At 42.4% G+C, this 21,401-nt stretch overlaps 1 protein-coding gene and 1 long non-coding RNA gene across 5 annotated transcripts in view; one reads left to right on the forward strand and one right to left on the reverse strand.

Annotated features, from left to right (window-relative positions):
- On the reverse strand, positions 14,417-17,492 carry LOC110389308. 2 transcript variants are annotated; one of them, XR_002433115.1, is made up of 2 exons: positions 17,423-17,492; positions 14,417-16,683 (listed from the first exon to the last, which is right to left on the reverse strand). It is a non-coding gene; the product is annotated as an uncharacterized LOC110389308 (long non-coding RNA). The 2 variants fall into 2 exon arrangements; XR_002433116.1 differs by having other exon boundaries at positions 16,874-17,478.
- Positions 17,907-21,401, forward strand: part of ERBIN (erbb2 interacting protein) — a 114,080-nt gene continuing 110,585 nt past the window's right edge. Inside the window, exons 1-2 of one of the 3 annotated variants that reach the window (XM_021379495.1) lie at positions 17,907-17,975; positions 18,329-18,418. The gene's annotated coding sequence lies outside the window, so the exon portion shown is untranslated. The remainder of the gene's footprint in view (positions 17,976-18,328; positions 18,419-21,401) is intronic. The other 2 variants (XM_021379492.1, XM_021379494.1) reach the window with 2 other exon arrangements.

Consider the following 21,401-nt stretch of genomic DNA (forward strand, 5'->3'; position numbering starts at 1 on the left):
TCTTGGGGAATGGGAAGGCCACAGACAAATACTGTGTTTAAAATATATATTTGGCAAAGAAATCCAGAGCCCAGACTGGAGCTGATCATAGAATCGTAGAATCATAGAATCATAGAATCATAGAATCATAGAATCATAGAATCATAGAATCATAGAATCATAGAATGGCTTGGGTTGAAAAGGACCTCAAAGATCATCGAGTCTCAACCACCCTGCTAAGTGCAGGGTCACCAGCCACTAGACCAGGCTGCCCAGAGCCACATCCAGTCTGGCCTTGAATGCCTCCAGGGACAGGGCATCCACAACCTCCCTGGGCAACCTGTTCCAGTGCATCACCACCCTCTGTGTGAAAAACTTCCTCCTAATATCTAACCTAAATCTCCCCTGTCTCAGCTTAAAACCATTCCCCCTTGTCCTATCGCTATTCACCCTCACAAACAATCAATCCCCCTCCTGTTTATACACTCCCTTCAAGTATTGGAAGGCCACAATGAGGTCTCCCCGGAGCCTTCTCTTCTCCAAACTAAACAAGCCCAGTTCCCTCAACCGTTGCTCATAGGAGAGGTGCTCCAGCCCTCTGATCATCTTGGTCGCCCTCCTCTGCACTCGTTCTAAGAGCTCCACGTCCTTCTTATGCTGGCGGCCTCAGGCCTGGACACAGTACTCCAGATGGGGCCTCACAAGAGCTGAGTAGAGGGGGACCACCACCTCCCTCTCCCTGCTGACCACTCCTCTTTTAATGCAGCCCAGAACATAGTTGGCCTTCCGGGCTGCCAGCGCACACTGCTGGCTCATGTCCAGCTTCTCATCCACCAGGACCCCCAAGTCCCTCTCCGCAGGGCTGCTTTCAAGTACTTCTTCCCCCAGTTTGTATAAATACCTGGGATTCCCCTGGCCCAAGTGCAGCACCCTGCACTTGGCCTTGTTGAACCTCATTAGGTTCTCGTGGGCCCACTTGTCCAGCCTGTCCAGGTCCCTCTGGATGGCTTCCCTTCCTTCCAATGTATCAACTGCACCGCTCAGCTTGGTGTCATCTGCAAACTTGCTGAGGGTACACTCAATTCCATCGTCTATGTCATTGATAAAGACACTGAAGAGCACCAGTCCCAGGACTGAGCCTTGGGGGACACCACTCGTGACCGGCCTCCACCCTGACACAGAACCATTAATCACAACCCTTTGGCTGCAACCAGCCAACCAGTTCTTAACCCACCAAACAGTCCATCCTTCAAATCCATACCTCTCCAATTTAGAGAGAAGGATGTGATGAGGGACCCTGTCAAAGGCTTTGCAGAAGTCCAAGTAGATGACATCCATCGCCCTCCTCCCATCCATCGATGCTGTCCCTTCATCGTAGAAGGCCACCAGATTGGTCAGGCAAGATCTGCCCTTGGTGAAGCCATGCTGGCTGTCTCAGATCACCTCCTTGTCACGTATGCGCCTTAACATGTCTTCTAGGAGGATCTGCTCCATGATCTTCCCAGGCACAGAGGTGAGGCTCACCGGCCTGTAGTTCTCCGGGTCATCCTTTCTCCCTTTCTTAAAAATGGGAGTAATGTTTCCCTTTCCTGAATTGAAACTTTTCAATGTTTCCCTTTTCCTGATCTCCCACAAAATCCCAGCACAGACCTTCCCTGGCTCCTTCTGCTTCACCACCCCTCCCAGCAGGCCCATTCCTTTCCTCCTCACAGTGTTCCCACGCAGACTGACAGCCCTGGTATTTGTTAGGGTCTGCTGAGAAGGGAGCAGCAGGGTGGCACTTCAAATACCAGGTTCTTGCTGGTGTAATGACAGTGCATGCATGTCTTTGAGCAGACCTTGGGATGACTGTAGGCCTAGCCTCTGCATGGCTCCTTCCCATCCGTTTTGCTCAGACCTTGGCAGCATCTCAGCACAGTGACAGAGCTCCCAGCGGCCCATGCTGCACCCTCCTGTCCCCGCAGCATGGTGTGTGCATCTATCAGCTTCACGTGGCAGCATGCTGTCCTGCCCTGGAGGGACACATCCGACCATGCCTGCCTCTGTGCCCTTGGTGGGACCTGTCCCCTGCTGCTGCAGCTGGGGGTGCACTCAGCACGGGGTGCAGCCTATGGAAGGGCTGGCTGTGTGGGGTTTAAATGCACTGCGGGCCCAGTTCTCCTGCCCCACAATAGGTCTCTGCAGGCCTGGTCCCAGAGCATTCCATTTCGGCTCCAGCGGTTCCTGGCTACACCTGTGGCTGTGTCCAGGAGCTGCGGCACTGCAGAGCACAGCCCTAAGGAGGGAGGGGATGAAAAATGACCTAATTGTACAGAGTTTGCAAGAATTTCATGTGCTATGAATACGAGCTGTAGAAAACCATCTTGAACGCATTTGTCCAACTGGGTCTGCACTCTCATCGGTATTTGTCACATAGAAAAAGAACATCCTTGCTATCCAGTGAAATTAAGTAGTGAGACTAATCCATCCTCCCTCTGTAGTGCTGCATTCTGGGTCATTGAGCTTATTAGAATGACTTTCGTTTATTTAGAGCAGATAGCAAGGACGAGGGAAAGCAGTGTTGTACTGCTAAGTGATGGGCATCTCCCAGTGTTACCATCTTTCCAGAGTAAGGAACTCCCACTTTCCCATTGAAATACATTTTTAGGTGTTTGAACTCATGTTTGTACTGTATTATTCCCTTGTTCTTTTCCCAGTGTTTATCATTTGCCTTTATGATATTCACCAAGGGTCGAAATTAGGAGCAGATGTTGCCCTTGTGTTGTGCTGCAGCCCTGGCCTTGGTCAGGGACGGCTGCGCCCAGCAGCCTGGCGCAGGCCCAATGCCTGCTCCGTCCCAGCAGTGCACTGTGCATAAACCCTGCCTGAGCCAGGGTTTGGAAAAGCTCCCCTCATTTTCACAGGGAGCTTTAGCTTTGAAAGCTGGGAGGCTACAGGGAAGAACCTATGCAGACCGTGCTACCATAGTCAAGTCTTTTTGCCTGCATTTTGATATAGCATATATACCTTTAAAGTCTCATCTCATTATGCTCATTCCAGAACTATTTGTGTGGAGAGGCTTTGATTCTGCATGACTGCATAAACTGTTGGCACAAAATTCCTTTTCTTCTTTTCCAAATCATTGTTGTATATGGTATTAACGCTGAATCTTAAATTACCCTGCATATTTGTCTGACAATTCTGTATTGTGTTTTGGTCTAAACATGCCTTAATGTCAGATTTTTATTTTTACTTTCAGTCCACTTGTTAAATTCTCTCTGTTTGGAAAATTACACATGAACACTGAGGAGAAGATCCATAATTATTTTAAAGATATAAGTGATTTAAAAGGGAAGACTTCTGATGCTGAACTCATATGCCAGAGCCAAAGCTCTGTGGAAATTTCACAAGCTGTGATTATTAACTATTTGATTAAAATATGTTAAAATACATTTCTGAAATTCTCTGGCACATGGATATGCAGAAAAGATTTATTTCAGTAAATTCTGACAAGAGTGTTTAGTAACTGAGGTTAGCAAACAGCAGGCAGGAGAAATACAAATGGGCTAAAAATACATGTTCACCTGTTTGACTACAGAAAACTCACTTCCTCCTTGAGAGTATTTCAGAGAAGCAAAACCTCAAAGTGCCCAGGAGTACCACAAGCACAAGAATAACTTTCAGGCACTTCAGTTCAGCCCACTTTAAATATGTGCAGACTGCTCCAATTGTCTGATGGCTGTTTCATTACTTAATGCTCACTTCCAGCACACATCTCCCGCAAAGTCTTTTTCTCCTCAAAGCCAGCAGAATACACCAGCGACATTAACAATATTCCAAAGATCAGAGAAAGCCAGGATTGGGATGAAGGGGAACTGTAATCATGATAATAAACCATCTGAGGCTTTCATTGGTTTACATGGTGACTATTTGCACAGCTAAGCTGTGTTCGTGTGCAATATGTGATTGTGGGAGTTTGTCTTTGGTGTGGTTTCTCAGACCTCTGCAAAAATCTGCTGTTTCCTTCTGGAGGCCATGTGCAGCATCTCTGCTGTAGGTAATGGTGGAAAACATACAGGGGTACTTGGAAGTTACTGAAGAGAAAAATAGTTTGGAAAAAATCAATTCTCGATGCACAAAGGCCAATTAAAGCAGTGGTGACCATCTACCTTAGTGCTCCCGAACTGGAGGTTCACTGAAGCAGTTAAGAATTATTAGATTTTTTAAGCCAATAAATGTTAATGTTTATTTGCATGTAAACTTTTAGTAATTCAGTGGAGCTGAATTAATGAGAAAAATATTCTAGCGTCTCTTTTAAATCTGTGGTAATGCCAGAGCATTATTGTTTTATTCCATACCTCATTTGTAAGAAGCAATACATGGAAGGAGTACTGTATGGACCTTAGATTTGGAAAAGAATTGTGCCTGTGTATTGTAATTTTGAAACCTGCTTTCCTGTGTCCTAAATGGTTATTTCTGAATAACCTATTAAATCTAATTACTTGTAATTACACAAAAATGTAAGTATATGTTCTGCTTTCTTTCTTCTGATGATCAAAAGAATTCCTGTTCCGTCCATATTAGCTAAGTTACATCACCATACTTACCATAAACCTACATTTTAGCCAAAGTGAAAGACTTACCACTTTAGTTTTGTTTTGTTTTGCTTTGTTTTGTTTTGTTTTGATAAAATGTTGTACAAGTGGAATGTCTATCCAGAAAAATATTTTACCAGAAAAAATAGTACAGGGGCTTGGGTAGCAGCATGAGCAAATGGAATTGAATTAATGGGTTGCCTCTGCCTCTTTTCAGCATATCATTTGGTACCTTCACTTCTGAATGACTACACAGTGTTTTGCAGCCAAAATGCGCCTCACAAAAGAACTCAAAGCGAATGTAATTATACATTCACTGTCTTTTCTTTAGCTTTATTACACCAAAAAAGCACATTCCTTCTCCATCCTAGCCTAAAGAAAAACAGTTCTTTACAATCCAAACACCCATTTTCAGTAACAGATCTAAATGAATCTATCTTTTCCCAACTAGTAATTGGGTTTAGAAATTCACAGTATTTTTTGCATACTCTTATTACTGTAATTCGTAATTTAATTTGAGGTCAGCAGGAAATTCCCAGCACTAATTGGTGCTCTCAGAATCTCAGGAGTGTGGTTTAAATGAGAAACTCCAGCATGCCCTTTTTTGAAAAACAAGCTTACCTGCTGGAAATGTAAGGTAAGACTTTTAAAATTACATATTTGATACGAAAATCTGAGGTAATGATAGTTCAAGTCATATTGGTTTTGTGTTTTCTGGATGAAGACTGATGTGATATGCATAATATTGAACTTTCTCATAACTGATAAAACTTTTCACTGCAATTTTGGACATTAGAGAGTCTTCCAATTAGTTTATTTTGTTCAGAGAGCAGTTTGTTCTATCACTTTGTCTGTGCTAAGCTTTCTGGTTTGGAGGGATGGTTGTTGCTCAGTGAGATCCTGCAAGCATTTTTAGAACAGTTTTTGAGAACACTTTTTTAGAGATAGAAATTTAGGCACACAATGAAAGTTCATTTCTGACCTTTGTTCTTGGGAACTCACCAGAACTGGCAGCTTTCAAACTTCTGCATTTCTTTCTCTTTCCCAACACCACTGCTGCAGTTACGGTAAGGCAGTAACCATTTTCTGTGCCCATTTGTCACATGCAAAACTTTCTCTTACTCTTACTGTAAAATAACAATAATTTCTGTATGTAGATAAACATCATATTGGTTTCACACACCCATATCCTTAGAAACAGTATTTTCCCTCAGGATAGTTTTGTACATTCTGTAAATACGCAGATATGATGATCTTCTTGTGTTTCTTTACCATGGGACACCTCATACAAGAATTAACAGTGGCACACTGCAGGAAAAGTGAAGGGGGCAGCTTATGGTTATGTGTGATTGCATCAAGCTCAGTTTTTCACCACTGTTTTTACTTCGTGCTCTTGTAACTGAAGAGTGACATTTATGCAAAAATGTCCGAGTGTGGGAGAGGGAAACAGGAGAGCATTTCTGTGTGTAATAGAATAGAATAGAATCCCCCCAAAACACAAGGAGTTCATTTTAACTTACGTTTGTATTATGTAAATTGCCATCAATGGAAATGGGAAGCTTACAAGGCAAATATAGACCATTCCAGGTTGTTTTACAACTGCATCACGATTTAATACTTTTATCAGCAAAGTTTAGCAAGCAGCAGTAGTGTATCAAAGCAGAGTATGCATGGAGGATGCGTTTTACAACTGTGTTAACTACACAGAATTAGTATCCTCCTTCAAAAAGTTACTGTTCTTTGAAAGACAGTGTAACACTGTCAGTTTCAATATTTATGAAAATGTTCTGTAACGAACAAACCAGATTTGCCAAAATTTTTAACAAAAAGGAGTACTTAAAAAAAAAAGTGAACGATAATGAAAAAATGATGAAGGCAGCAAAGCTCTCATTAATTGAAAGGAGTTTTTTATTATTCAGTAGTTAAGCAATGATAAATGCAAGAATTATACAAAACAAAAAATTATAAATGTCTTTATATGTTTACACAGTTTAGTACTTCAGTCAGCAAAAAAGCAACAAGTTACACACAGAAATAAGACTGTGTGCCATATGATTCATTTGATTGCCTCAGCTTCACACTTTCATCAGAAAGAAGTTATACTTAATGCCTAGCTAATTAATTTCAAGCATGAGAGAACAACTGAAATATATTCCAGTTAAATTCTTCAAACTGGGCATTTGATTAGGAAAGTGTATTCTGAATATATCTTGCTAACTTCAAGTAAAATATCGTTAACTTAGACACGTTGTGATTGCTGCACTATGGTGCTGGCACAATTGGTTTTTCCTACAGCTGTGATGAGAATTATTAACTGGGATAAATTAGCAGACTTCTAGAACCTCCACTGTAACTGTCTTTTCTGTGAGCAAGAAATCCATCTTGAATCAGAAGTATTTAGGAATTTTACTTTCTGTAAAACAAATTGAATGAAATACAGAAATACTTTCATTGGACCTAGGTTCCCACCTTTTATTCAGAATTCTCTAATACATATTCAGCCTTTAATCCTCAAGTGGCTGTAAAAAACCGCAAGGCTCCAACAAAACTCCAACAGAGCAGTGTCAGGCCAAAAATGGGAAAGTTCTGAAATCCCATAAAAAACTTTTGCCAGAAGTCTCAAAGACTTGGTTTTGTGTATGCATTTATTTCATTAAGTGGGCTGGCATATTTGCATAGGTCTAGGGTTTTCTTTTTGGAGTGATGTGCTAGTTGTTACTTCTCCATCTCTTCTGTTCTCTCCTTACTCTTACCTTCTTTCTGTCCCTTCATTTGCTTACCTCCCTCTCCTTTATAGTCTTAATAACTTCTCCCTCTCCTTCACTTATCTTGACCTCATTCTCCAATTCTGCTCTTTAATAAATCTGTAAGAGTAAAATCTTAACTATCTTAAAGAGACAGACTAGTTGATGAAGAGATTGTATGACTACTGTTCTTACAGTAAGAAGGTGGACAGGGCAGCTTTCTGCCTGTCACAGTGTTTGCCTTAATTGCATTTCTCAGCTTTTGCTTCTGAATGGTTTTGTAGAATGCCTGCTTATTTGTGGTCCCTGTGCTACAACATGAGTTCACCTCCTTTAATTTCCTTTGTCAGCTGCTGCCTTGTTCTCCCAAGGCTTTGAGAAGACCGCTGGATATATTTTTGCTCCATATTTGCTGTTGTCTATCTTCTCTATCTCTTCCCAGCTGTACATTATTACATACTAGCAGTTCACATCCATTTCCTCAGTAGCCACCAATAGATATTGTTTCCTAAGTATTAATTCTCAAGTTTCTCAGTGTCAGCAGCTCCTCCCTACCTTGTAGCCTTCTTTTTTCTATTTGCATTTCCTGCCTAGGAAATTACTCCCACAATGTTCATAGTTCTGATCCTTTCGTTACAAGAGAACTAACATATATTTTTTCTTCATTTCCAGAAGCCTGTATATGACAGGAATTTGCTAGTCTGTGCTGCACATAGGAAAGCAAAACAAATGCTGGGGCAGTTACATGATGTACGGATGTGTGGAACTTCTCTCCAGCTTGCTCCACCATGGCCTGCCTTGGACTTATTCTTTTTCCCAAGGTAGCATTGTTTACCTGGGACCAATTTTAACATCCTTCATAGGCCAGTCCTTCTCTGAAAGTCCGGAGCTAAACTACTTCATTCAACTCCAGTGGGAGATGAAGGTCTTTGGTATTCAGTGGTGGCTGAACACTCTTCTTATTGCAATCCCATAAATAAAAGAGAACTCAGCACTGCACTCCTGTTGATTTCATTCTTCATGGAAACATTATGGGATGACAAAATTCACAGGAAAAAATGGTCTGCATATTTGTGTGTGGAGTATTGTGGCAGAAAGAGTAGTGAGAAAAAGAAGATGATCATTTACCTTCTGAAAATAGTATATCCAACATTCTTCCATATTTAAAATGCCTTATTCATTTTTTATAGCATCGTGTTGATGATTGCGATCCATCAAAAGTAAAATGCTTTTTGAACAGGGAGTGACAAGGAGAATGTTTTCTATATGGGATGGAACAGAAGCCATCTGATCTCTGAAGAGCAGTCGCATATGGCTGGGAAGGCATATCTTTCCATGTGGGAGAGAAGAACAAGAAGGAGTGCTGTAAAGTAGTCGTTCTGGTATCTTGAATTCCATTTTTACTGCCTAAAGAAAAGCTTCAACTTTCCAGTGAATCTCCGTTATTCAAAATATCAACAGCCGAAAGTGGCTTGTGCCTCTTATTTGTGCATCACTATATTCCCATAATTTGACTTCTCAGGAAAACCATCTAATACCACCTCAGAAAGTTAACTGAAAAGCTGATTTCAACTACAACAAATAATATACTCTGAAAAGAGTAATGTTAAGGATATCGATCAGACTAGGGGAGACTCTAATTTAGATTATAAACCCTGTTTTTCACCCTACTCTCCAAACACATTCATATTATTTACTTTCAAAGCTGGTCTACCCTGAGGATCATGGGCAGAGAGCACATGGTCATTTTCTCAAGCCTGTAGGGTGGAGGAGAAGGCCTTCTGTGGAAACTTACCTGTAACAGTAACAGTGTAGGATGATCTTTAGATGAGTGATGACAAGACAGCTTTGACTTGTTGGCTGAAATACTGAGATTTTCAACAGTTTTCTCTGAGGAACCCAGCAAGTTGATGGAAAATGAGGAATGATAAAATCCACGTGTGGGAGAAGCAAGAGAAATAAAGGAGTGTTTCCCAGTGAGCATCTGAGAGTGAGTAAACTACTATATTTGCTGGGACATCATTTTTTAAACTAGCTCTTGAAATTTCTGGCATAGTCACTGCCTGAAAAGTACAGATGGAGGCAACTGAGAAGAGCGATCCAGAAGTCACAGAGATCTGCAGGGGTGCAGCTGGATTTTAGGAGCAGAGAACTGCAGAATGCCCACAGCAGCACTGCAAGCCGAACTCCTTCACCTGAGAACCAAAAGAATGCTGTCTCTTGCGTAGCCTTTCACATTAACGGCATATTAATCAGGCAGAACAATATTTACTGGCTGATACTCTTTTCTCAGGATTTCTGGCACAACAGGATTTCTGTAAGACTGGCCATCTGAACGCGTATATGCAGACTACACGTAGGCGTTGGTTAGGCACTCGGGCGAAGGAGTTCTGGCTTTCATTTGAGCCTTCTCCACAAAAGCGTGTCAGCTTCAGGGTCCTCACTATCTATAGTGGAGTGACTTCAGTATGTCCTTCCATGATGAAATCCAGCCAGGCATCTGACATGGAAGTGCATTTGAAGCAAAGGTATGGAATTGAATTCCTCCATGTGGAAAAAAATGACACCCACTGACATTCATTAACACTTGCTGAGCATTGGTGGAGACCACACAGTGTATGTGAACACAATGAGGGGTGAGTGCTGCATTTCAGCAATAGCAGCAGTGGGTCACCTCCGCTGGTGCAGATTGTTATGAACACAGCATGCAGGCTCTTGTTCATCGCTGATGAAAGTGCACAGCTAATGGTGGTGTCTGTGTTGAAAAGGAGTGTTTTGTAGCTGAGAATTTATCAAATAGTATCATTGCGCTCTTTGTATTTGTTGCAGTTTCCATGGAAATAAATAGGAGGCATTACTTTTAGCATTATGAATCTCATCTAGCATATTTCAGATTTAGGCTTCAGTGTATTGATGTATATATAAATACATATATATGCAGAAATCTACTTATTAATAATTATGTTGAAACATAAATGTACAGCTGAATTGCAAGCAATATAGTTCATACAGTAAATTCAGTAAGTATGACATGGAAAAGAACACAATCATATCCTGGTAATTTCCTTTTTTCTTCAGAGTTAGGAGGAGAAGATGTCTATGCAGATCTAAAATGCTGAACAGCCTGACAAGGACAGTGATTCAATATATGTATATCTTAAAAAGTAGTTCCTGGATATCCACATCTCAGAGGATTTATCTCTGAAATGTCTCCTGGTTTTACTGTGGACTAATTCCAGGTTTCTGCTAATAGTAAAGAAAGAACTGAAAAAGTATACAGTTGTTTCTCTTCTTTAATGACATGATGATACACCTAAATCAATGGTTTTTCAGATGGAGGTGGTTGTTACTCATACTAACACAGACCTATGCATATCACTAGGGTAGGACAAACAAAATCTGAGAATATTTTATAATGCCTCCTTAATAACAGTATGCCAATTTGTTCATCGATTATTAGTGGGAAGGTGTTTGAGAGAACTGTGCCAACAAACCTACTCTGTATCTAAAATACACCCACCTTTGTCACCTGAGCTTCTCCACTGATTTCTCTACAAATTCAGTATTCACTACATTTCCTGTACTAGAATGAACATCATCTTTCTAGATAACGTGGCTGACAAAAAAATTACAGTACAAATTACCCTGTATAGGAAACCACAAATTAACACACTTCACAAAATCAGCCACCATACAAAACACTCTAGGAAAAAGTCTTCAAAAATGCCCTGCAAGATACAGGCTGTGCTTTTGAATTAGACAATGCAATACCATCTCTGAACCTAACAAGGCAAAAAGAAAACCCTCACTGACAGTATGTTTTTGTATATTCCATTTGTTTGGATGCTGGTGTATAGATATATACACATATATAAAAATGTTAAATAATTACAGCATCTACTAAAAAAAATTCCATGAAGTATTCTTCCAGGTACCCCTGTCTATCTCTCTTTTCAAATAGTGCTTCCAGTATTGAATTAATAACCAGTAGCAAATTGCCCCTGTATGAACAAATGCTCATCAAAACAAAATCTTGCCAGCACAGCAAATGCAAAATTCATGAATAACAACATCTTTAACATAATTGATGTCAGTGCTCCAAAGAATTATTTCCATGCATCTTGCTCCTCCACTTTTTAAAATGTGATATATTACATCAAACACATCAAATGCCCTCATGAGAGTTAGGTATGTGAAGCTAATTGATCATTATTCATAACAATGAACTACAGAGATATCTGACTGAGGACAAAACACATCGAATTATAAGAGAATATTTTTAAAATAAAGAATAAATTCTATCTCTTGCACAGGTCAGATCCTCATGGGAGTCCTACAAATAATTTTCAGTAAATGATCCTGGGAACTAAATTCTCAACAATGGATAAACAAATTGTAGGCTCAGTTGTGACACTGTTTTTAAAGCTTACCATTTTCTTGCTGATTCATCCCTGTACATTCATGTTAGCAACTGTTCTCTCTCACATGGTTTAATTGATTAAAATCTTTTATTATAATAAGAACAATCACATCTAACTTGTATTTAGTTTGGATTTTGCTACTTGTCAGATCTAATTAACGAGTGTCAGTCAAGTCCAAAAGCTTGTTTGTTTTCCCCACTTCTGTCAGTTCTTCTAATTAAAGATTATTACCTCTTCCACAAAGCTTGTCTCACTAGTGTCACAGCATAATATCCAGAGCATCACAACTACACTCTCAGAATGCACAGAACTTAGAAACACTTTCAACTGGTACACTTTTTCTCCCACTTCTGCAGAAGATGGGAAAGGTTTGGGAGGAAGAGGGAAATACAGTGCATTTTGACTTCACGCAGGTAACTATAAGGTTGAAAAGCAGTGCCCTAAGGGCCTCATTACAACAAGTGTAGTTCATACTGAATGTTTTTCCTTGAATCTAAAGGCTTCTGTGCCACCTGTGTAAAGATTTAATTTGTCTCATCAACTGTAAAGAACAAGGCTATTTTTATTTCTAGGCATTTTTTTATTTTTTTTTGCAGAGCACATTCAAAGGGGCAATTTCACCCCAAAGATCTGTGTCTGCTTAATCTCAATGCACACTAATTACAACACTACGAAATATATTAATAGAAATATGTTGCGTTGCTTTTGCTGCGGTGCTCAGTTGTAGTCACTGTTCTTTTGTTAATAGCATGGTTAGTCAGAATCGATGCATTTTTTCAACCTAAGCTTAACTAAATAAAATATTTTAAATGCATTATTTATAGAAATCATATTAAAGAATAATTACAGCTCTATACTAAAGTGTTCTTCTCAAAGCACTTGGTAAATCAGCTTTCTCTGTTGAGAGCATTTGCTTGTTTGTAGGAACGGAAATGAGTTGATCCATAACTTTTTCATCTCTGTGGCCTGGAAAGTCAGTACTTCCTTACTGATGTGTAGCATATTAGTCATGTCTTCCAGGTAAGATTTGTATTAGGATCCTTCCTTCTGATGGAGGAAACAACGAGATGAAACTCGTGGCTTAAAACATTTGAATTATTTCTTTAGTTCTATTGTTTGCAACTATCATGCCTGAGAGCTAAGGACAGATAAAACTAAAAAAATGTTTATTTTAGATTTTAAAAAGCATCTCTGAAACTGTTCTTCCCACAGGAAAATTTAGAAAGTCTGTAGGTGTTTTCAGTTATGCCAGTCACACAAAATGTTTTCTGTTTGCATCACTGAGATTTAACCTGAAGTTCCAAACATGGCAGTCCATATGAAACTGAGCTTTAAATATAATTGAGCCAACATTAAATCCAGGAATTTACATATTTTTAGGACTTGTTGATATATTATTGAGATTTTTGATAGAAAGTGAGGTGAATGGACAGACGAGGAAAATGTAAGGACTGTGTGCATATCTATAATAGTGTTGCAAAAAATGAACAGATTTGGACTGTCAGTGTTAGCTCTTCATAAGAAAACTCAAAGGTCAAAACAGAGATAAAGAAGTGATCCATGACAAGAAGTCTTAGAATGTGAAATAAATGCAATTCATCCAACAGTTACAGAAACTGGGAGTTATTCATTGGTTAGCATGATAGGTATCATAAATATGCCTACATACAACAATTATGGAGTGATATTTTTTATACATTTATAATGTCTACCAACACATCACCTCTTCATCAACTTGGCACTCCAGAATTCATTCTCTTGTGTTTTCATTAGCTTAAAAACACCAGCACTGTTCATTTTAAGCAAACTTGTCACAGAAATTCTTTCCTACCAGTGAAGAGACATGAATGATCATTTTCCTGCAGGATGCAGCACTACAGGAGCAATTTAACTACATAGAGATATTATGGACTTACTACAGAGCTAGCGTGCTTGATTTCAGATAGAATAGCTATTTCTGGTCTGATGAGAGCCTCCGGACACAAATACCCTCATCAGCCTTAATTGTTACACTTTTTGGATCCAAAAATCTAAGGGCAGTTGGTAAGGGTTTATAGGAAAAATATTGATAAATAGCTCATTTTAAGCACATTTTTTGACAACTTCATGTTTAACTCTGTCTTTAGTGTGGCCAGAAGCAGCTCTGCAAGAGCTCATGAGTGAGGGACTGATGGCTACAATCCACAGAGGTCCCTGTCCTCACACGGCATGGCTGCCATTTTCATTCCTTTCTGTTTGTTTTGACCGGTGCAGTGTTCACGTGAGGGCATCGGCTGTCAAAACAGGCTCTTAGGCTAAGAGGCTGCAGCGTAGCTTAAAGTCAGTGCTAAGGAGACTGCCCAGGAGCAAAGCAGTGCAAGCCAGGCAAGAGTAAAGGTGCCTTAACTTCACCTTTTAGTCTTTTCTCCTCATGAAACACCGTGCCAAGTGCTCCTCAGCCAGAATTCAGGAGCTCACCCATGGTTACCAAGGAAGAGAAATACAAACAAAAAGTCACAATTAAATGTTTAAAAATAACTCTAAAACATTCCTAACCATTTCTGGAACACAGTATATACAAAATAGGTTGTGGTGTTACAAAGGTTTCCTATTGCTACTTGCGTAATACTGTAAAACTTAATTACATAATACATTTATGTTCACTGCTATATTTGATATTTTACTATTTGAGAACAATAGAGCCCAGCACAGAGAAAACTTCTTTCTATGGCATAACACAATGTTTAGTTAGTATTGGTTTTTCATTGTTTCAACATTAAACCGAACAGAGATAGCTTAATTAGCTTCTCCTAAAATACAGGAGAGAGGCATTATACATTAAGGAATGTGGACAACATACTTCTGGGCCTTAATTGCCACTGCATTATACTGTTGTTCTGTTGTTGTTGTTGCTTTTAAATGGATTTCACCAGCGTAACTGTGGTATAATCCAGTTGTGAATCAGATCAATCAAAACATGCTACATTAAAACACTTTGAATGGATCATGGACAAATACAAATTACAGTGTATCTATAAAATAAATGGCAAAACTTCAATATACACTCATTATAGAAAAGATTACTCATTGTCTCTCCATGTCTTTTGGGCAATTATGACTTCCAGTGATTATTATTTAATGTTTGCACTGCAACGATGTTCAGAAGTCCCAATTCAGACCAAGTTAAGAGCCACCATTCCAGTACCTCAGCATTTAATGAGAAGTGTTTACTCTGGAGGCCTTTCAGTCTAGTCAGAAAAGTTGAAAGACATGAATGTAACAAACAACATTATTAAGAACTGGGAAAACCAGCAGTAAACACTCTGAACAACTACATATGCATTGCTTAGCCCATTTAAACTCTCAAAAGATACAGATTTAGAGAGGGCTTCAGTTTAGTTTACTCAATGTTTACTCACATTGGCCTTCATATACAAAAACAGAAATTTCAATGAGAGAAGTTTGGACTTCATGTCTAATGTGAAGTTGTGTATATAGAATTTGTTTAAACTTTCACTGGGATCACTTGCACAGTATCACTTGAAAGACTCGTTATGTAACTCTATATTTTGTACTTTGTGCACTTAATCTGTAATTACAGGGTAACTGGGATAACATCCCTGGGAATTAATGTTGCTGGGGACTCTGCTGAAGCTGTAATCTAAATACTGTCTTGATATTTATAGCACTTCTAAATCCTGGGGATAACTCCTGGTATTTTCTTAGTTTGCATCGATAGTTGTATCTTGTCTGTGCAATATGTCTTCAGGAGCTGTGGTCCAGCTATCTGTAGTTTCAGTAGTCTTTGGCTAGGCTTTTACTTTTGATGGCTAAAACTGTAAGTGTAACAGTGCCTTAGACTGAAACTAATGTTACAGCTATGGCAGATCCATCATGGGAACAATAGTTGCTATAAATTTCCCACACCCATCTGTTACCAAGCTGCACTGGTAAATGCATTGGGCAATTTGCGGCAAACTTTGCCAACGAACAGTTTCACACCAATAAAAGCTACAACAATCTCATGCATAACACAGGTGCCTTGAAGAGTTCATGAGGGAGGACATAAGTTACAGAGGCATTCATATTAATTATGATGAGTTATTTGTTACTTGATCATTATGATCAATTGCTCATGAGATAAAATATTGGTAATTATATTAAAACACCAGTATAGCTCATTAGGGTGTAAAATTCTAAATCTATTGTCACTGCTTTTAACGGTAGTAGCTGAAGCTCTCAACCTTGACCTTAGTCCACAGCAGAATTATTTTAAGTAAAATACCTTATCTAAACAACAACAATGCAGTGGTTTTTTTCTGTTGTTTAACAAAAGGTGATATAATGTTTTGTGAAATATGTAAACAATTTTATTTTTTTTACAAACTCTGATGGTTATATTTAATTCAGTTTAATTATCTAAATCCAGGCACAGCTGTAGTCCCCAAAGGATTGTATGCTCTAAAAAGATGGAGAGAGATTTCATAGAATAGTAAAGAAACAATCAGTGAATATTATTACCCTAGTAGAAATTCGGGCTTGTTTTCTGTATCTGGATACAAATTAGATTCTTGAATGTGCAACTCCCACACACAGCTGAGAAGTTTTAAATAAGTAACAGTAACGTTAAACATAGTGGGCTTACATAAATATGACCAGCTGAATGTTTCGCCACTGAATTAAGACATTTTTGCCCAAAGCCCTATCAGAAACTGAATGAAGCAATTAATGATCCTGAATGGAAGACCACTAAAGTTACTTTCAATGAGCAGCAAGGGTTTAAAAGTCTCTTCACTTCTTGCAACAGGTTGGTGCTAACGTGACATCCATTTTCCATTGCTGGTCAGTGACTTTTTTTCAGCATTTTGTCCATTTCTCAGTGAGCAGGTATTACCAAAATACAGCTGAGCTGGTGGCAGTCCAGTAGAAGAGCCCAGGATTAAATGGGCACAGAAGCAGAAGCATCTCTGTCCTCAGGCATGGTCCCTGTAGAAGACAATTAAGGAGCATAAGGTGAGCAGCAGGACCATCCCTCCTTGCTGCCAGTGGAGCACTCTGCCTGGCGGCTGAGCAGAACCAGGGCTCCAGGACTGCTGCAGCAGCATATTGCGTACACCATGGGTTGTCAAACAGCTCTTTCAAACAGCGAGGAAATTAAATAGGAAAACATCCCCACCTGCGAGACCTAGGAAACAGGAGTGAATGCTGTTTGAGCTATCACAAAGCTGCTGGCTGCTTTTCCAATTTTCTATTTGTACATCACTAGCTGTTGTGGCTGTCAGCATTTCAGTACCGCTGTGTTGTTGTACCTAGAAATACACCTGTACTGCAGGCCTCTGAGCACAGCTGCCTGTACATGGCACATGGGCAGGCCCATGGCTCTCCCACATTTGCTCTCCCTGCGCTGGTTGCTGGGTGCTGCGGGCACAGCGAGGAGTCTTCGGCCAACACCGCCATGCATGCCAGACAGCCAACGCCTGCTTCGTGATCAATATTTTCACCATTTTGAGGTAATATCTGCCATTATTAAATTAGGAAGTCGATCTGCTGATGCCCAAGAAAACATTCACCATTCAGGATTTAATTTGTCTCAACAACTTGCATTCCTTCAGGAGGAGACCAAGGCCCGCCTACATCCTCTCTAGGGCCTTCGCCTCTCGCCCCTCCCGGTCGTTACCGGGTGATGAAGGCCGCCCAGCCCGGCCCGCAAACGGTACCCGCTTACCCCGCGCGGGCCCTCCCCTCGAGCCGCTCCGGCCGGAGCCCAGACAGCGCCCCCACCCCCACCTCGCCCCATTCCTCCACAGGGCACTCCCGCCCCCCGTGGGGCTCCATTGGCCCCTCGGCCCGTCCCTCACGACGCTCGTGGCCCGGGATTGGCTGCGCCGCCACCTCCCGCTCTCAGTCCACGCCGGCACGGGGGAGGGGCAGCCGGTAGGGCTCGGCGGCGGCGGCGGCCGCGGCCGATCCGCGCACCCCTCCCCCGCCGCGCCCCGCCCCCTCTCCACCGCCTCCCGCGGCCCCGGCCCCGCTCCCGCCCAGCCCCCGCCGTGCCACCCCCCGGCCTGGACGGCGGTGCGCGGCGCCGGCAGCCGCAGGGGCGCGGCGGCCTCGATCTCGTACACTCCTCCGTCGTGTCCCTACCGCCACCCCCCCGGGCATTCCCGCGGCTTCGCCGCCGCCGCCGCCGCGGACGGGGAGGGGCGGGAGCCGGAACGGAGGAGAAGGGGGAAGTGTGCGAGAGGAGGCGGGGAGAGAGGGCGGCGGCGGGCGGGCAGGTGAGGCGGGCGGCCCTGCGCCCTGGGGGGGACGGCGGCCCGGGTCGAGGCTGCGGGCGGGCGAGGGTCGCAAGACCGAACCGGGGGCGCCGTCGGTGCGCGGCGGTCGTGGCGCCGGGCGGGGCCGGGCGGACCGGGGCTGCCTTGGGGCAAAGCGCGGCGCCGGGAGGAGCCCTCCCCCCGCGCGCACACACACACACACACACACACACACACACATACACACACACGCGCGCGCGCGCACACGGCGCGCTGCAGCCGCCGCCCCCGTCTCGTCGAAAGCTGTTGGTTTTTTTTTTCCTCCCTCCTTCCCTCCCTCCCTCCTTCCTTCTCTCCCTTCACTCCCTGTTCAGCGGTCGGAGCGCCCGATTGGATTTAATACATTTCCTCGGGGTCGGGAGAAGCTCGCGGCTGCCGGACCCGGTTCGGACGCCCGGCGCAAGGTGAGCGGCGCCGGCAGGGCCCGGGGGGCGGCGGCGGCGGCAGCGGAGGAGCCCTCCCGCCGCCGCGGCGGGGGTTGGCAGGAAGGCGTTCTCGCCCCGTGCCGATATCCTGTTTTCGGCCTGCGCGGTCCCTCGGCCCGCGGCCCTTTGTGCGGCCCCGTCTCGCCGCGCTGCGTGAGCTCCGGAGCGGCCGCGCCGGGGATGCCTCGGGAGACGGAAAGTTCCGAGCTCCGCGGGCACAGAAGTTTCTTTGTTCGCAGGAGGTGTTGGGCTGGCGGCGCTCGGCTCGGTGCTGCGCGTCCTGCCCTCGCGAACGATCGCGGCGTAATTAAGTTCTCGGCAAATTAGGAAGTCCTGGAGGAGGTAGTCGCTTTTCTTTAATCCGAAGATCGCGGTGCTCCGCGCGCCCCGTGCCCGCCAGCCGGGTCTGTTCCGCGGTGCTGGCAGGAGCCGCGCAGCCCCAGGAAGGAGCCCCCGCCCCGGGACGGCCGCCCTGCTCTGCCCTTCACTCTGTGCGTCTCGAGGGCTTCCGTGTGAAAGAAGAAAAGCGTGCTGGTGTCTGACCGCTTTCCAGCGTGCCGCCGGGCCCCTGGCTTAATGCGGCCCCGCTTTATTTTGTCCCCTGCTTTATTATTTTTACGAAGCGTCCCATCCGAAGTTGTTGGGGGGGAAGCTGCATGTGAAGTTCTGGTGTACGGTTTTTGCACTGCTGCGCTACTCCTGTCGCAGGAGCTTACTGGTTGCATGCAGTGAAAGCAGCGTCGCTCACCACAGATTCATTCACATGCCTCGAAGAGGAGTTATTGGTCAGTCCCTTCGTGACTGGGAATGCTTGCATGAGCTGGAAGCCATAGCTCTGCTGGCTTATCTGGGTTGTGCTCCCGTCTGACAGCCCACAGACAGCATGCTTGCCAGCTGGAGTGTTTCTGGTTTGTTCTCCCCGATATCCACGCTGTGTTTGTAAGAATTGGACAGTCACTTCTGTGCAGTACTCTGAAACTGTTACATGTGCAGCTCTTTAACGGTGCCTAGTATAGCAGGGAATGAGCAAAGTTATTAATCCAGCTCTGTCAGTCTGATTGAGCGTGAGGACAAATGTTAGCATTTAACTGACCTAAAGAAGTTTCTGATGCTGATAACAAGTATATGATTTGGTTTGTAGTTTATGGACTTACCTTTCTAAGCAGCAGAACGGTTATTCTTAGGTGGCTGAAAGGGCTGGACAAAATAAATGACAGTAAACTTCAGTTTCCTTATTTGGCTGGTGCTTGGCAGAAAACCAATGAAGTCTAAATAGAGTAATCCTTTTACAAAGAACGGTCACTTTCCAAGGCAGTGTTTTAGCCCCAGTAATGACTTGAGATTCCATGGGGGGAGAGATATTGTAGCAGTGCATGACAAATTTAGTTGTAAACCACTGTGTTCTAATGGAGGCAATTTTGTTTCTTTTCAGACCTTTTGTGTTTCTCACGATGCACTTGATATTTTTCAATGCCATCGGGAAGAATAGATCCTTGTAGTGGAGCAGCAACTTTTTACACTGGTGTTTTGTCACCATGGTAGCTATGGATAAGGCTCTTTTTAATGATGAAAGTGGAATTCAGTACTGCATACAGCTAATGGTTATATCATAGAATGCCATTCATGTCATTAACATAGTTTAGAAGTTATGAAGGAGAGTATTCTTCCTTGAGATCAACCATCTCAACTAAATTAGGCTGACATTGGTATTTGTGTTATGAAAAAAGTGATGCAAGCATACACGTGGTAGCTCGTGTTGTTTGGAACAACATGTTCATAGGTAAGTGTTGATGGCTTGGGGAAACATTCTTTTTACCTGGCTGTTCCCTGCTTATGAGTTAAAGTAAACTCTTGTAAACATTAGTAACTTTATGTAGGTATGTTTGCAATGAGCGAGGTGGAAATTACAGCATGCAGCACATTATGGAATATGATTATCACAATGACCATTGTGTATTGTTTCAATGGTCTTAGCAAAAGTATGAGTATAGTTTTCTTACTAATAAATCGGACAGTATATAATGTTTGATATAAATGTGATGATCTGTAGGATATGCATTTGCACACCCCATTCACACAGAATTGTTGAGGAGATTCCATAGAGAGGGGATAACTCACTGAAAGCTGGCTGGTGTAGTAAACTGGTGGTGTAAGAAAACCAAGTTATGGTTTGTCCTCAGTGGAGTTGGTTCAGAGACCACAGTCCTGAGAGAGGAGGGCTGTGCTTGGAGGATCCTCACTAGGGAAGGCATGCACATGCGTAACATGCATTAAACTTACCGTGTTAGCAGTAGGTTCTAGAAATAGATGGGGATGGGAGCAGGATTCATCAACTCAACTTTCCTGTTGGGGTGTAATGAATCATTACCTTTGTGCTTTGGGCTTTTTGTTCTGTTTTTATGTTTCCTGCTTACAAACAAAAAGGAAAATCTTCTAGGGAAAATGTTATGTAGAGATCAAGTGCTTGATATGTCATCTTTCAGAAGATTCTCCCTATGGAATAACCTGAAAGAGTGTCTTGACATTTACAAATCTAACCTCTTCTGAATGAGTAACTGGTCAGGCAGACAGGAAAACTGCTCTTACGGATACGAAAATTGTTTCATTTTGTGAACATGTAATTGTTGATTATGACAGTCGGTACAGCTTTAAGTCTGAATAATCTGGAAAATGAAGATTCAGATACATAATTATTTTACAGTTGTTAGCTTTTGAGTAAATAGAACTATGTCACACAACACTTTTCACATCAGAATGAAAACATTTAAGTAGCATGTTTATCAGTTATTAACTATTTACTAATTTCACTGTTTCTTCAAGCTTAAAAGGTTCATTAATGTGGTAACCTATTAGTTTGCTAGCCTAGAATCTTTGTAACACCTACAAAGTCCAAAACACCGTTTGTAAGTAAAAGCTACTTTTCTACAACTTAAAGAAGTTGAACTGATTTGGGGAGTTTTGT

Source organism: Numida meleagris, chromosome Z (assembly GCF_002078875.1).
Source record: "Numida meleagris isolate 19003 breed g44 Domestic line chromosome Z, NumMel1.0, whole genome shotgun sequence".
NCBI classification, from domain to species: Eukaryota; Metazoa; Chordata; class Aves; order Galliformes; family Numididae; genus Numida; species Numida meleagris.